General features: G+C 39.3%; 1 protein-coding gene across 2 annotated transcripts in view; it reads right to left on the bottom strand.

Annotated features, from left to right (window-relative positions):
- The window catches only part of LOC136885306 (lipase member H), a 40,957-nt gene extending 26,606 nt beyond the window's left edge, over window positions 1-14,351 (bottom strand). Inside the window, exon 1 of one of the 2 annotated variants that reach the window (XM_068230440.1) lies at window positions 14,302-14,351. The gene's annotated coding sequence lies outside the window, so the exon portion shown is untranslated. Of the gene's footprint in view, window positions 1-9,188; window positions 9,344-14,301 lie in introns of those variants that run through there. The other variant, XM_068230439.1, reaches the window with a different exon arrangement.
- Between the last annotated feature and the right edge of the window lie 693 nt (window positions 14,352-15,044).

The following is a 15,044-nucleotide window of genomic DNA, read 5'->3' as shown; positions in this document are numbered from 1 at the left end:
AACCCTGTATACGGTTCCCGGCGTTTCTCAGCTGGAGCTGTGCCTTAATTAAGGTCTATCCTTTCCTAACCCTTCCCCTTCAATATATCGCCGAGAAACCTTCGAAGTGTCAGTGTGTCGTTAAAACACTAGCAAGAAAATAAGGAAGACATTTTGTCAGTCTGTTGTTGCCCGCTCTGTGCAGGTGACCGTTTAATTATTACTATTATTATTATTATTATTATTATTATTATTATTATTATTATTATTATCGCTTCGTTTTGACCTGTTAGGGACCACGGGGCTCCACTTAACTCTTAACTATGGTCTTCGTCTTCTTCTTTTTCTTGGCCCAGTACGCTTTCATTTTCTAGCTCCCTCCCATCCGTCCACTCAGCTATGGAGGTCCCTGTACTCTTTTTGCTTGTGAGGTACAGTGGGAAGACTTCATGTAGGATAGCCTATCGTTACAGAGATCGGTTCTTTGTCTTCTCTAAAGGGATCTGCAGTTCTTCTAGGTCTCACTTTACTGAGATGATCCACTTGGTCTTGGAAGCCTTTCCCCTACTTGTCACTATGAGGATTCTGTTGGGTTTCAGCCGGGTCATGTGCCCGTAGAAGTTCAGTCGCCTTTTCCTCATTCATATGACTATGTCTTCCTGATGTTCATAGAGCTCGTTGTTGTGAGAGATCCTTAGGTGCCATCTTCCTCTCTTATGGGTCCTAGTATCCTCCTCAATATCTTCCTCTCTCGAAGTTCTAGTTTCCTACGTGGGCCCTTTCGATTCATCAAGAGGCACTCAGAGGCGTAGAGTAAAAGGGGTCTTACTACTGAGTAGTGCTTCAGCTTTAGGTTCTTGGAGAGGTACTTGGAGTTGTAGACGCTTTTACAGGAATGATAGGCCCTCTCTAATTTGGTGCACCTGGTGCCTATGGCCAAAGTTTCGCTCTCGCTTCCTGAGATCCATTCTCCTAAGTATATAACTGCAGGAATTTTACTTACGGTGTTGTTTCCTAGTTGGATTGTAGAAATAACTTGCTTTCTATTAGTGATAAACATCTTCTCTAGATTGACCCTCAAAACCGTTTTAATGCATTTTATTAGTATTTATTATTATTATTATTATTATTATTATTATTATTATTATTATTATTATTATTATTATTATTATTATTATTATTATTATTATTTGGAAACGTACCGTATGTACTTGCGTATGATGCCACTAGATGGTGTATGTAAACAACAGTGTGGGTCGAAGAATGCCCCCAAGTTCAGTGTGTGAGTGAAAGCGTCACAAAATGGAAGTCAACAAGCAGGAGCAATGATCGTATATTAAAATAGCATTTCGCCGCGGCAGAAATGCACACCAATGCCATGAAGAGCTGCGGGAAGCATTATGTGTGCATGCAATGCCCTATAGAACAGTGGCGAGGTGGGCTCACACAGCAACCATCATTCAGCGTCGCTTACAACGCTGTGGATGGGAGTTTCTTCCACACCCGCCTTATTCGCCTGATCTGGGCCCATGTGACTATGATCTAAACCCCAAAGTCTAGAAGCCATTACGTGGACAACGGTTTGCTAACAAAGAGGACATCGTAACAGCATTTCGAAGAGAGGTGTCACACGTTAGCGATACACATGCAGCGAATGGTATTCAGCGCCTGCCCGACCGCTGGCAACGCACAGTGGAAACCTTGGGTGATTATTTCGAAGGTCTGTAACCAGTGGAGACCTGTCCTTTGTACGTAGTCTTGTGTATTTGCTGTCTATACCATAATAAAACAATGTTTACCAATGGACTGTTGTTCTGTCATTTTCCTACGAGAATCTCCTGAAGTCAGAATTTGTCTTCGGGCACTATGCATAAGTACATGCCCTATATCTCCAAATACATATCTTAGATTTTTCCGTGTTGTCTCCTGTTCGCGAGAAAAAAAATTAGTTGCCATGACTTATGAGTCGACCCTCGTATTATTATTATTATTATTATTATTATTATTATTATTATTATTATTATTATTATTATTATTATTATTATTATTATTATTATTATTATTATGGTGTTACGTTGAGCCTCAGTGGACTGCCTGGTACCAACCAATTTCATTTCAGTGTCTAGATCTTGTTTTTCTCCCAGCTTTGACATCCTGTCATTATTTCTTGAGCCCATCAGCCAGCCCCTTCTTGTCCTCTTCGGGTAGAGGCCCCGAGTTGTGATTCGATCTTAAGCCTTGATAGTTCTTCACCATCTGTCTACATTTTTCCTGTCATTAATTTCTTTACGCCCTGGGATACCGATCTGTCTCAGATCCTTTTCACATTCCTGGAACCATCTTGGCCTAATTGACTTTGGTTGGATGAAATTCCATATTAATTTTCTTATTTCGTCATCTGGCATCCTGAAAATGTGTCCGCAGATCTCAATCGTACCTGCACATTGACCACTGGGGCTATTTTTTTATACGGCATGTGAATGTTGTGTGCTGGATCAGGTGCCATATTGTTGGAAATGGATCTTGATGCTACATATTTTTTTCGATTTATCCGAACTCTTTATCTCACCTGTGGACGAAGTGAAAGGATGCATTATCTGTACCTCGTGTATGTCGTAAGAGGCTACTAAACAAAGAATCTGTACTCGCTCTTGTCTCCTGAGCACGAAAGCATATCCATGACACTATGCACTTCCGTGTTGCAGAGAAATTTACATATACAAGAATGAAATGTTGTTTATTTATTACCAGATGTTCTACAATGAACATAATAGAGACAGGTGTACAGGTTTTGAAAACGCATGCAGTTGCATTGCACGCAAGCATTTCGGTTTTGGCACTTGGAATTGTAAGCGCAGGAAAGTCGACAACGTACACCCTACACTGTACAGTGGTTATGCTATGAGATTTGCATAGATATTAGGGGTACAGCCTATATAACTCCTTGAATTTATGCTACTCTTCCTACATTATGGTACAACGGGTTGCATGACACCTCCTGCAAACCAAATTACTTTGCATTCTAACCTATTACCACCTGAAAATCCGAGGTACAAAATGACAGAAGAATACGACTATGATTCATCTCTATTTTCTTATTTTATTTCATTAATGTTCCTTCAAATTCTAAGTGGATTTTAAGAGAAGCGAGAGTTCTGTCTCGCAAGAGTTCTTTAACCCATTATCCCGGTGGATCTTTGTTCTTTCTTTCTTTCTTTCTTAATCCGATTACCGTCCAGGGTTGGTTTTCCCACGGACTCAGCGAGGGACCTCACCTCTACTGCCTCAAGGGCAATGTCATAGAGTGTGAGACTTTGGGTCCGGGGATACAACTGGGAAGGAGGACTAGTATTTCGCCCAGGCAGCCTCACTGGCTATGCTGAACAGGGGCCTTATGGGAGTATGGGGAGATTGGAAGGGATAGACAAGGAAGAGGGAAGAAAGCCACCGAGGTCTTAAGTTAGGTACCATCCCGGCTTTTGACGTGGGCTGTCAGTGGAGAGATGGCGTGGACTAACATCAGTAGACGAATAAGTTTGAGTGGTGTCTTTAGAAGTAAGGAAGATGACAATAAAAAGATAAATTTGGAATTCAAGAGGACAAATTGGGGCAAATATTTGTTTATAGGTAGGGGAGTTAGGGATTGGAATAACTTACCAAAGGAGATGTTCAATAAATTTCCAATTTCCTTCCAATCATTTAAGAAAAGGCTAGGAATACAACAGAAAAGGAATCTGCCACCTGGGCGACTTCCCTAAATGCAGATCAGTAGTGATGTTTGATTGTCTTGTGTGGTCTGCCACAGCTCGGAACATACCGTCGGAAATCGCCTAGTAGAAATAGAGCTGCTTTTCTTTGGATTTTTTCCAGTTCTCGAATCAAGTAATGCTGGCGAGGGTCCCATACAATCGAACCATACTCTAGTTGGGGTCTTACCAGAGACTGGTATGTCCTCTCCTTTACATACTTACTACAACCCCTAAACACCCTCATAACCATGTGCAGAGATCTGTACCCTTTATTTACAATCCCATTTATGTGATTACACCAGTGAAGATCTTTCCTTATATTAACACCTAGGTACTTACAAAAGAGCTTTCATCCCATCGACGCAGTAATTAAAACTCTTTTTTCAGTATTTACCATTTTTATTGGGTGTTTGAGTTTCATAAGCTCACACGTAGATGACCTGTGTTGTTGTGGAAATCATGCAGACAATAGCACGTAAGCTTAACTTCACTTTATTACATGAAAAATATCCCCTATACGCACATTCCAATAAAAGAACAGATTTATGCCAGACTACTCTGGCTTTACAATTTTGGCATCCATAATTTTTTTGGATGGGCAACGTTATATGTATCCTTACATTGAGTGGGTGGATAAACGTGTCCCATTGAGGTCATTTATTTTGTGCGCCACTTCATCAACACCATTGATCCAAATGCAAGGAAACTTATCATACAGAATGTCTGAAATGGGTACAAGTTCTCCGCATGTAATGTTCTCCATACACGTGTTCGTGGAACATTGATATGTGCAGAAAGTCGCCGTGTGCTGGTAGTAGGACTACACTGCACCATTTCAACAATGTGTTGCTGTTCCTGCACGGGTTATTGAACTGCACGTTCAGAAGAAAAATGAGAACTTGGAAGAATACCTGTTTCACGGAATGTGCTGACAACTCTGGTAAACATTGTACGATAAGCAGTTCGACGTGTGGGGAAGCGCCGACGGCATTCCTCCACAGCAGCAGATCGCAGAAGCCGTAAACATCCAGTATATCCGTATATTCTTCATTAATGTACATGTGTGGCATTTTAACCAGTGAATGTACAAACACAGTTAACCTTAACCTATGTTTATCTCTGATACACTCTCAATCCCTCGCACTCACAACACGCCATGGACAACCACACGTTCAACGGGCTAGTTTAAAGACGTCGCGAGCAGAGAGGATGAAAGCAACGAGGGAGGTTCGGCTAGAACAAAACGTGGTGGGTAAAACACATACGCGCGCAACACTTGCCCAAAAACAAATGTACATTAAATGAGTCCCATCTCGGAAACCATTCGGAATAGTGCATATATCAATTTAAAGATTTTTTCATCAGATGGTCTTTGCCATCATATCCCTGAATATTGACCATACCTTCTAAGACACCCTGTATTTACTGACGCGCGCACAGCACAGAACAGAAATAGTACTTTAGTTAAGTATTTGAGTGACTTCAGTGAACAATGCAAATTTGATTCCATTCACCATGTGTACCCAAAGTAATGGTAGAGAATTCAAGGATTCCGAGTGAAGTAATGAGTTGAGTATTTTTTGCAGTTATTATATTATTTCAATAATCAATATAAATGTGCATATTAGATATTACTTTTATACCTTCAAACATTCTTGAATCGCAGATTAGCATATTCCTCTTCCCCTTTAACAATGTAATAACTGAAATAGTTGTTACAGATGAATGACTTCCATAACAACACAAGTCCAGCATATTTAGTATTTATTCTAAGCGAGATTCTTGTGATAATTCACATTTTAGAATGCGACGATTCTTTGAATTAGGCAAGGTTCTTCTTCTTTTTCTTTGTCTGTTTACCCTACAGTGTCGTTTCTTCCCTCGGACTCAGCGAGGGATCCCTCAAGGGCAGTGTCCTGGAGCTTCAGATTTTGGGTCGAGGGATACAAATGGGAAGGATGACCAGTACCTCGCCCCGGCGCCCTCACCTGCTATTGCTGAACGGGGGTCTTGGAGGGGAATTGGAAGGGATAGACAAGGAAGAGGGAAGGAAGTGACCGTGGCCTTAAGTTAGGTACCATCCCGGCATTTGCCTGGAGGAGAACTGGGAAACCACAGAAAACCACTTCCAGGATGGCTGAGGTGGGAATTGAACCCACCTCTACTCAGTTGACCTCCCGAGGCTGAGTGGACCCCGTTCCAGCCCTCGTACCACTTTTCAAATTTCGTGGCAGAGCCGGGAATCGAACCCGGGCCTTCGGGGGTGGCAGCTAATCACACTAACCACTACACCACAGAGGCAGACGGCAAGGTTCCACCATGGAAAAAAATCATTTCCGACCTTGTTATTTGCAAGAGTTACATTTTTTTCTTGATTTTCTCAAAATCCTCTCAGCTGGACTTGTGCCCGTGGCTTCAATTGTGGTTTAGAATTCTAAGTCACTTGTCTCGTGGTGGATTAAAAATGTTGTAATTCTGGTGTTTACAGCAGGGCTGTCCAATCTTTTCATGTACTGGGCCGCACCTGACTCTTGGCTAAGGCGGCGTGGGCTCCGTTCAATAATAATAATAATAATAATAATAATAATAATAATAATAATAATAATAATAATAATAATAATAATAATAATATCAGAATTTCTGTAGAAAAATTATGGCAAATATAAAAAATGTTCTAGAATTCCTAATAACAGGAACTGGTCGGAATAAGGAGGGTAAAGAAATTCAAATAGTTGGAAGAAACAATTCAAGAAACAAGTTTGGAAAATTCCGCTGTAGAAAAAATAATACACAAGATGGAAAAACATACGGTATAACTAGGAATACCTACAACAAAAAGTGTTTATCTAAAAACCCCAAAATACAACACTACAACAGCGTAGTCAAGCCGGAATGCCTATACGCGAGTGAATGTCTAGTACTGAATAACAAGCTGAATAAAAATAAATTAAAAGTACTGGAAATCAAAATTATACGGAAAGTACTCGGTCCTCTAAGAACTGCAGAACTCTAGAAATCAAGAAGTAATGATGACATATAACGGAACATAGAAAACATAAGATACAATGTGGAAGAGGGGATTCATATTTTTTGGACGTTTATGCAGAATGGATGAGAACAGGTCAACCAAACAGATCTTCAAATATATTTGGAACAAGAAGTCAATAACATCCTGGATTCATGAAATATTTGGAAAAAAGGGAAGAAGAAGCAACAGAGAGAGAGATTTTTGTAGAGAAAATGGAACGATTCAAAGGTCGGGAGGCAAAGAAAACAGGTTCAAAATGGTCTGAGGAGAGGAAAATTATGCATAGTGAACAGATGAACAAGTATTCGAGGAGGAAGAAGGAACAACAAAGGATGAAGCATTGAAATTGTCTCATGATCCCTAGGAGACCCTAACGGAGAAATAATAATAATAATAATAATAATAATAATAATAATAATAATAATAATAATAATAATAATAATAATAATACCGAAACATGTAGGCTAATACTGAATGAATATTTTTAAACATGTCTTACTTACGTATTTATTGTGAATTCTAGCATCGCATGCTCAACTGCAAGCTAAGGAACAATATTTGTCCCCACATTGACTATTAAAAGTGTAGGAGCGTAAACATTTAATCGTGATTAGAATCGCTGTACAAAATAATAATGCGAATTAAGAACTAATCCATAATTTTTGGAATCAATATAAACACAAACTGACGTGAAAATTCAAAATTCTTCACTGATTATAAAGAAAGTTTAAATCTAAGTTAGGGAAGAGCAAATGAAGTGCACTTATAGATAAATAGCACACTGCTTCTGGTCACGATGCATTGCAAATTATACTAAGGATTCTGTGAAACTGTTCCCCGGCCGTGAACAGCGGATGTTCCGTGAGAATATGGAATGTTGAGGAGCAAGGACTTACGAAGTATTCACAATGCTAACGTTTCCTGAAAAGTGTTCTAACTGGGAAATACCACGTCTCAACATCCCCCAACCTTTCTCTATAACGCCGGTATTATAAACTACAGAGTTGCCACAATACACGGTATAATTCAAAAGCACACAGAACCTGAAATATCACAGAGTACGGTCTTTAGAATGAGTACTGCTATAATTATGAAGTGAAAGTCGTCAATCAGAATTGTGGGAATGCCCGGGAAAAATGTAACCATTACTATTATGTTCAAAAATTTTCAGAAACTTTCAGCTACGCTTGCTACAATTAAATCTGCGTTTGGAGGGCGCTTAAAAGTATACCAGGGGCGCCATTGGCGTTTATTTCACAATGATACATTCTAGACTTTCTGACTTGTGTTTCATTTGGGCCAAAGCAACCCAAAATAACTTAAATACTTTGGAGTCCTTAAAAAACAGGGTTATCAGATTTATGTCTGGATTCCATCAACTATATTCTCCAAATAAAATGTACTCTGAAACCAATATACTACCACTTAAGCAATTAATCTCATTAAATGCATCAGATGTCTTCGCTAGCAGGACCTAGTGTTTACAGTGCACTATGTCTTCTGGTATAGGCTAAAGCAATTTTATTACTTTCATTGATCTGTCTCTGTCTTATCCTTGGCTTTGACAATATGAAAGTGACTGAGGTATGAGCGATGCTACTAATGCCAATCCTTATACAGCCAGTCCCTGCTATGAATAGCATGAAAATGTTGCTTATAGGGTCAGTCGGGGCATGTATTTCAGTGGGCTTGGCAGACTGATATGCAATAGGAACTTCTGGCTCGGTGAGGAAAGCAACGGGAAACTACCTCACTCCTCATTTCCCTAGTACGCCTCTTCAGTGATGCCTAGGCCATCTATGACAGCTGATGGCAAAGCTGTTGAGGATCCAACCAGCCTTAGGGCTGAAGACTGAACATACATACAAATGCATCAGTTCTTATTTATAAAGTCTTGCATAATAAAATCTTCACCAACTCCGAATTTCCTAAAGTCACTGACATCCATTCATATAAGATAAGGCAAAAAATTAAATTACACGTTTTTCAAAATTATTCAACAAAGATTGGCACTATGGGAGTGCAACACTCCCTAATATCTGAATATAACAGTGTTCCTGACAATATAGCAATCATCTCTAAAACTGTGCCGTTCCGTAATAAGCTTAAGAAGCATCTCTTAGGCACTACGAATGTGGAAGTTATATCTCTTATATTTTTTATTTCCAAAGTCACCTTAAAGGTCGAAACAGTTGTTACTTTGATAACAATTCACTTCATTAGGTAAATAGTGATAGTCAAAGCATATATAAAACCAGTATTATTACTCTTTGACTTTCAGATCTTAAACTTAATCCGCCATTGTTTTAATTATGTATGTATTGTTCCTCTTAACAGAGCTCTTGCTCTCTGGAACCCTATTTATCAATAAAATAAATAAATAAAAATTACTTATGTCCTACTGTTTAGATAGAAATATTCACTTCACTAACCTGGTTAGGTGCCAATCAGCTGCTCCAGTGAGCGAACAACACACTGAGAGATCCTCACCAACCTCGCCCTACTCACAGAGGTGAACCACAATACCATCCGGTGAGTACTTCAAGGTTGAGAAGATGTGAACTTCAAGACTTGTCTCATACGATCTGACGACGTCATATCCCCCTCCTGCCCAAGGACGCGGAATGCCCCATACTAGCTCTACGATCTGACAAGACAGACATGTGTGGTACCGAGTAGAAAAAAGGCATATGCTACAGGAAAGAGGAACTTGTTTAAGTCTCTATCCTGTAGCAATAGAACAGGCAGTAAAGGAAATCAAAGAGGAATTTGGAAAGGGAATCACAATCCAAGGAGAGGAAAACAAAACCTTGAGATTTGCCGATGATATAGTTATTTTATCTAAGACTGCAGAAGATCTTGAGAAGCTGCTGAATGGTATGGACGAAGTCTTGGGTAAGGAGTACAAGATGAAAATAAATACGTCCAAAATAAAAGTAATGGAGTGCAGTCGAACGAAGGCAGGTGATGCAGGAAATATTAAATTAGGAAATGAAGTCTTGAAGGAAGTAAATGAATATCGTTACTTTGGTAGTAAAATAACTAACGATGGCAGAAGTAAGGAGGACATAAAATGCAGATTAGCACAAGCAAGGAAGAGCTTTCTTAAGAAAATAAATTTCCTCACTTCAAACATTGATATAGGAATTAGAAAGATGTTTTTGAAAATTTTGGAACGTGGCATTGTATGGAAGTGAAACATGGACAATAACTAGCTCAGAAAGAAAGAGAATAGAAGCTTTTGAAATGTGGTGTTACAGAAGAATCCTAAAGGTGAGATGGATAGATCGAATCACGAATGAAGAGATACTGAATCGAATTGGTGAGAAGAGATCGATTTGGCTAAATTTGACGAGAAGAAGAGATAGGATGATAGGACACATCTTAAGACACCCAGGAATTGTTCAGTTGGTTTTTCAAGGAAGTGTAGGTGGTAAGAACGGTAGGGGTAGACCAAGGTATGAATATGACAGGCAGATTAGAGCAGATGAAGGATGCAATAGTTACGTAAAAATGGAAAGGTTAGCACAGGATAGGGTGGCATGGAGAGCTGCATCAAAGCATCTATGGACCGATAACTCAAACAACAACCTGGAGCAGTGGGGCATGCAATAATTGAAATTAATTATTAAAACTTGTTCCTAAAAGTAACAACCTTACATACAATTTGTTAAATGTTGTTATTTGAGTCGTCAGTCTATACATTGGTTTGATGCAGCCCTCCATACCACTCTATCATGTGCTAATCTTTTCATTTCTACGTAACTTCTACATCCTACATCTGTTCTAAACTGCTTGTTATATTTATACCTTGGCCTACCTACACCCTTCTTACTGCCTACACTTCCCTAGAAACCTACTGAAAAAGTTCTGAGTGTATATAATTCTATCTCTTCTTCTCGTTAATTAAGCCAAATGAATCTCCTCCCACCAGTTCAAATCCGTATCTCTTCATCCGTGATTCGTCTCACCTTTAACATTCTTCTGTAACACCACATTTCAAAAGCTTCTATTTTTTTTCTTTCTGAGCGAGTTATCAACCATGTTTCACTTCCATATAATGCCCGGCTCCAGAAAACATCTTTCAAATTGTTATATCAGTGTTCGAAGTGAGCAAGAGCACGAATCTTTCTTTTGCAATGACGACTTAAATTTAAAACTTAAACAGAGGATGGTCAAGTGCTATATATGGTCAGCCTTGCTATGTGATGTGGAAACATGGACTCTCAAGAACATATCAGTGAAACGCTTGGAAGCCTTTGAAATGTGGATCCACCGGAGGATGCTCAGGATTTCGTGGGTTGCACGACTAACGAACCAAGAAGTACTCAGAAGAGCAAGAGCAAGTTGGGAACTCGTTCAAACATTAAAACACCGGAAGATCTCTTACCTTGGCCACATCCTTAGAAATGACCGTTACCCCATCTTACAGTAGATTGTACAAAGCAAAATACAGGGTCGAAGAAGTGTCGGGAGGAGGCGAACATCATGGCTTGGAAACATCAAAGAATGGACTGGAATTCACAGTGTTGAAAGACTTTTCCACCTAGCAAGAGATCGTACTGCATTCGCCACAGTGATCGCCAACGTCAGGGGGACCTGATATGGTATTATTGTGAAGAAGAAGAAGAAGAAGAAGAAGAAGAAGAAGAAAGAATGCCTTCCTTGCTTGTGCAAATCTGCACGTTATATTCTCCTTATTTCTGCCATCGTTAGTTATTGTGCTACCCAAATACTTATTTTAATACTTCATTATATAATCGAATATGACATGCATCACTTGACTTCGTTCGACTGCACTCCATTACTCTTGTTTTGGACTTATTTATTTTCATCTAGTACTCCTTGCCCAAGACTGTTCTTATTGTTATTCTTTTTCAAGTGCTATCTCCTCTCAGAAAGCGGCTACCATCATAGAGCTTCTTGCTTTATATGATGATGCAGAGCGAAACAGCTTAGTAGTGGAACAATTCAATCAAGCTTTCACATTATCAATCAAGGAAACGCATCTTCTTTCTTGCCTTCTTTTGCCTGTATCCTCCTTTGAATGCAGTAGGTGATATTTCTCTTCTCTCATCACATGACCGAGATACTGGAGCTTTTTGATTTTGACAGAATTCAATATTTCCTCTCACTTTCGCCTCATCACCTCATCGTTTGTGACCTTATCTGTCCAACTCAACCGCAATATACTTCTTTACGTCCGTAGCTCAAATACCTCTAACGGTGTATAACATTTATACAAGGTTTATTCACCGTTTATGTGAAATTCGTTACTAATAAACCGCGTATAAACCTCCAGTGTATACATCTGTTATAGTTATTCATTGAATTGCTTATACAGACCAGGACCCTTGTATAAGCGCTGTATAGCAGCGAGTAGCGGAAAAAGAAACGAGTGAACAGCTTATTTTCGTGGTATTTATTGTCCACAGTAATATAATCATGGTAAAATATTCGACTTATCCATTTAACATTGAACACACATTGAAAGAATGTACGATAACGTTGATGATCTTCACGGTATTTTAAACATAGAAGGCATACACCATTCAGAGGTTATGGAGGCTAGTTATCTTCGTAAAGTAAAATACTTTAAAGAGACGGAATGACAATGAACGACTATAAAAAAAATGATGGTTGGGCGTATTTTTGTGTAATAATGTGTTACTACTTAATAGACTTTTGAAATTGAGAGTTTATTATACGTTATCTGCCTCTACAAAGATCTTTATCAAATTTAAGTAACCTAAAAAGGGACATATTCCTCCACATAAAAAATGGTATAACCTGAAAACCGTACGTAATATGATTTCCATACTTTGTAGTTGAATACGCAGAAATATGATGTATAAATGCCTAATAGAAATTTTTTTGATCAAACCTTTCTTTTAAGCTGCAAAACAGTTTTTCCTTTCTCCTGAAAAGTAAGGATTTTGGAATGTGTACCCTTTTCAACTCGCCGATTCAATTACAATTGCTTACGTTTTCCCTACTATCCCAGATAGGAGCTACTGATCTTTTCTTAAGCTTTACGATTTCTTTTTTGGCGTTCATTACACAAACAAGCTGAAGAAATGTTGATATCAATATAAGCCCATTTCCAGCTGTCTCACGAAATGACAATGAATAACTAAGTTATACCGTAGAAGAAATGATAGTTGGGCGTATGTTTGTGTAATAATGTGTTACTGCTTAATAGACTTTTGAAATTGCGAGTTTATTATACGTTATCCGCCTCTACAAAGATCTTTATCACCGGGCGAGTTGGCCGTGCGCGTAGAGGCGCGCGGCTGTGAGCTTGCATCCGGGAGATAGTAGGTTCGAATCCCACTATCGGCAGCCCTGAAGATGGTTTTCCGTGGTTTCCCATTTTCACACCAGGCAAATGCTGGGGCTGTACCTTAATTAAGGCCACGGCCGCTTCCTTCCAACTCCTAGGCCTTTCCTATCCCATCGTCGCCATAAGACCTATCTGTGTCGGTGCGACATAAAGCCCCTAGCAAAAAAAAAAAAAGATCTTTATCAAATTTAAGTAACCTAAAAAGGGACATATTCCTCCACATAAAAAATGGTATAACCTGAAAACCGTACGTAATATGATTTCCATACTTTGTAGTTGAATACGCAGAAATATGATGTATAAATGCCTAATAGAAACTTTTTTGATCAAAACCTTTCTTTTAAGCTGCAAAACAGTTTTTCCTTTCTCCTGAAAAGTAAGGATTTTGGAATGTGTACCCTTTTCAACTCGCCGATTCAATTACAATTGCTTACGTTTTCCCTACTATCCCAGATAGGAGCTATTGATCTTTTCTTAAGCTTTTCGATTTCTTTTTTGGCGTTCATTACACAAACAAGCTGAAGAAATGTTGATATCAGTATAAGCCAATTTCCAGCTGTCTTACTTTGTGTTGCCACTGCCTTTTCGATATGGCGTGCTACTGCACGACATTCCGGAAGTTCTGCTCGTAGTCCATTCTTTGATTAGTAAGAAAAATGTAAAACGCTTATACAGGGTTTATTCACTGTATAACTATACAAGTGTTAAACAACTGTATAAGGACTTTTTATTTGTAAGACGGCATCTTTCCATTTTCCCAAGACTCTATCCATTCCATTCAGCAATTTCTCCCGATCTAATGCCGAGTCAGATAAAATAAAATCATCGACCAATTTCAGAGTTGTGATTTCCTCTCTTTAGATTCCCTTTCCAAACACCGCCTGTTCTACATAAACATTGAAAAGCTTTGTCTGACTCCTTTATGGATTCCAGGTTTTCTATGTTACGAGAAATACTTTTTCATTAAACTGCCACGGCGTCTCCTTTCGCACCTCTCAACTGCGTCTATATTGCAAGGGTAAAAGAATTTTAATCTATCTTTTACTTCAACTCTAACCGTATAGCGTCACAAATCTCGATTGCGCAATCACAAAATTATGCCTTCTACCCTCCTTCGTAAGCAAGCCCTCGGCGAAACCTATAATCTCTGGTCACGCCTGATCTAGCAAGAAGAAATTTGTTTGAAACTGGATTTCTCTTACCTTATATTCGGCCTGGTTGAGATGACTCTTCAGTTCTCGCAAGCACTAAAAGATTTTCTGATAGACTGATCGGTATTTACATCCTGGGTTCGCGTATGGTCATGGCCAAATGCCGATGGGGAAACCGGTTGTAATGATCAAGGGCATCAGGTAGTGTGGTCTGGAGATGAGGGGAATACCCGGGGAAGACGTATAATTAAGTCATATTCATTGGTAAAATAAAAACTGCGACTGAAGTAATTAAAACTAATGGCTGTTTTACGTTTACTGCATGGAACAAATTATTAATGTTGATCGCACTAACAACATTTGGCTAACGGTGTGATGGTGGAGATCTGGTAATGGCCGTGTTCACTCTCAAAGAACGTAGAATCGTTGTATAGAGCACATCGTGGCAATTGGTAGTTAGAAGTGGGAGGGGAAAAATGTACCCGGGTTTGTGGGATATAGCGGGGGGGGGGGGGGGCTGTGTATACACATCAAAAGTGAAAAGAAAAAATGCTACAAATTTGTAAGCTTTTTAATACTCTCAGCGAATTTCGAAAGAGAGGTAAAGCTTGACAGTTTACCAACGTAAGTACGGTATTACTAGGTTTTTTGAGATTTTGATTCAATCATCATCATCATCATCATCATCATCTGTTTACCCTCCAGGTTCGGTTTTTCCCTCAGACTTAGCGAGGGATCCCACCTCTACCGCCACAAGGGCAGTGTCCTGGAGCTTCAGACTCTTGGTCGGGGGA

This window comes from Anabrus simplex, chromosome 14 (assembly GCF_040414725.1).
Source record: "Anabrus simplex isolate iqAnaSimp1 chromosome 14, ASM4041472v1, whole genome shotgun sequence".
NCBI classification, from domain to species: domain Eukaryota; kingdom Metazoa; phylum Arthropoda; class Insecta; order Orthoptera; family Tettigoniidae; genus Anabrus; species Anabrus simplex.
Note: the sequence above shows the minus strand (reverse complement) of the source record. Positions and strands in the feature narration are given on the sequence as shown.